The sequence below is a fragment of the Protopterus annectens genome, chromosome 12.part0 (assembly GCF_019279795.1).
Source record: "Protopterus annectens isolate FY-2018-M chromosome 12.part0, PAN1.0, whole genome shotgun sequence".
Taxonomy (NCBI): domain Eukaryota; kingdom Metazoa; phylum Chordata; order Ceratodontiformes; family Protopteridae; genus Protopterus; species Protopterus annectens.
In genome coordinates this window covers 1,543,414,409-1,543,417,307 of record NC_056746.1, presented here as the reverse complement: position 1 = coordinate 1,543,417,307, position 2,899 = coordinate 1,543,414,409, and positions in this window count along the sequence as shown.

Below are 2,899 nucleotides of genomic sequence, written 5' to 3'. Positions count from 1 at the left end.
TTCTTAATGGAGTGGAACGTAAACGCAATATTTCTGACCCTAAACAGTAAATGGCGTGCAAAAGAAAATGTGAGTACCAAAAACGTTTTCTCTTACGTCTGTTTAAGAGTAGTTTAACAGGAAAACGCGATCTCAAGAGTTATTTAACTCTTCGTATTGTACTTAATATTTACACTTATGGACACAATATAACTTTTATGCCTAAAACCCAGTGAGTGCCACTCTCCCTGTGGTGTATAATCATTAGAGACGTAACTACGAGAAATACAAATAGCAATAGGCTAATAACCTCTATAAAACTTGCAGGAACATTTTAAGTAACACGGATCTTGGTGTTACTCCTCTACCTGACAGATGCGGCCTTTGTTTCATCAAGTTTACTGTATGTGGTTGGCTCTAGCTGCTGGCGCAGCTGGCGGAGTGCAGGTTACAAAAGTGTTTACTTCTGATTGGTCATTTTTCACTGATTCCAGCTGTGATACCCTCCTCCACACTGTATTTTCTGCCGTCAATGGCATGACCATCTGCCAATAAGAGACCGCACACAGTTATCGCTGAGTTTCTAATTTGTAGCGAGGTAGTACAGCGAGCGGAGGGCGGGACAGATCGCGAAAGGGTGGAGCAAGCGTATTTGAAGTTGGTGCTGGAGCTCCAGCTGTGAGAGGAGTTGCTGAGGAACTAGCAGCATCCAACCAGCATCTCAGCATCAATTGAAGGAAGCTGTGGCGCTGGCTTCTTTAAGCTGGACAAGACAGAGGGGACCAGTAAGGGGAAAGGTGTGCTTCCTCTTACTCAAAGAAGCAGAAAGAATGGCCACTGAAGGAAAGGAACATCTGGTGTGATTATAGGGACTGCAAAAGCATCCACTGTCCAGAAATACAACTGACTGCAAATGCGTAAAGGGAAACAGATGAAACAATGCAAATGTCGAAATTGATCACAGATGTATTAAAATAAGAATCTGACAGTTAAGGGGGGCTAAAAAGTTTAAGTACTTTGCTAGAGAACTCCAAAAAGAAAAACACTGTGCAATTCATTACATGATCTAAACTGCTATTTGGGAGAGGAAAAGAGTGAGAATAGAAAACGTCCATAGAGGAAAAGTATGTTTGTAATGACAATGCGAGGATGTTAATGGGAGGACTGAAATCTGTTTGTAATCTGGGCTACTAGGAGAGCTGAAAAGAAACAAGTCTGTGTGTTCCAGTTATATCACTTTGCAAAAGGAACGATTATACGTTAAATGATCAAACATGAGAAGAAATTATAAGCATACTGATAACAACGTGGAGCTAATTCCCACTGAGATTTTTAGTGAAATGTATTATTATTACCCCACCACCCCCGCCGCCACCGGTTACAAACCGCGCCCATAATTCCTCCCACAAAGGCGGAAACCAGCGCTAACACGCCCATCGCAGCTGTCAACATTTTCTGCACCTTCCAAATAGAGAATCCCTTCTAAAACTGGTTATGATTATTTTAGTTTGTCTCTTTATTGTTTAGTCCAAGTAAAACACTAACAAATGGCAAAAGCTAATAAATGATCTTCTTTGACCTTAAATTATATAAGTGTATGGAACGAATCGTACGCAGATAGGTGTACTTGCTTCAAGTCTCAGAAAAGTATGTTTACAAATGCTAGGAGACCTAATAATAAAACCTAGGAAATAAAGAAATGCTGAACTCAGGCTGTGCGTAACCTGCCTGTACTACTGCACGCTCACTGAATGTACAGTATGAACTACTGCTCCACTTGAAACTGGTACTGTAGACGGAGATAAAAAGGGAAGCAACTTATGATGTTTCTGGGTCAGGATGTACCGACTTTGGGTACTGTAAGGAAGTAACGTGCTAAAGGCTGCACTTGAAGAGAGATATATGTGGGTTCAACAAGACAAAGAAAAATCGAGGACTTACAGTACGGAAAGAGGCAAGAGAACCTGGACCGTGCTTGATTTTACCAGGAGAGAGAGATCAGAAGTGCGCAAGTCTCACTATGTGGTGGTAGCAAAGATGAACTCTTTGATCCATTTACATTTGAGGTACCAAATGACGCTGATGCCACTCACGACTGATGGATTACATTAAAGTGAGGATCGTTTTTTGTATGTTATTGACCCTTTGGAAGCTGCGGTTGGATTCTATAGATCATGATCACAGACAACTTTTATGATGTTATAGTATCTTGGGGACCCTCTCAATTATTACTGTAACAAAAGGCTGCTGCTATTGCGCTTTCAATGTCCCAGGGTGCTTTTAGTACTATTAGGGGATCTGTTTTTGGATCGTATGGGTTTGAGAAGACCACTTGCAACCGTTAAACTCTTTAAGGAGGGCGCTTTGCACTGGGATAAAAGATCTAGTATTGTTGTTCCTTTCCTGAATGGGTAAAAGCTGTAGCCGCTGTCCCCCTTGGATTTTTTAGGAGACAACATTTTAGTCGCTGACTACATGCCGAGTTTGTGGAATTTTGTGATACATATGAAAAGCTTCTGTGTAGAAATATTTGGAAGCACCTAAGAGTTACAGACTGGATCTTCATCTGGAATTGTAATAGTGCAAAAGGGCTGTGTTCCTGGATTTTGTAGAGTTGACGGATACTTCTTAGCTATGCGTTTTATGGACAGTCCCAGCTGCTAAGTCGGGCTGACACCGGCATACAGTGGGAGCGGGAAGACCGCTTCCGGACAAGGTAGTTGGGGCATGGCACACCCTGATTCCAGGTGGCCCTTGCTCCTTCGACGCCTGTTGCAATTCTTACCCGTGTAACAGTTCAGTAACAACTGGAATCTTACACCTCAGTGGTGGCCCCAAGAGCCACATCGTCGCCATGGCCGAGGAGGGCGATGGATGCAACGCTGAAGACCGAATCCCATCTATACCCCCAAGCAGCACA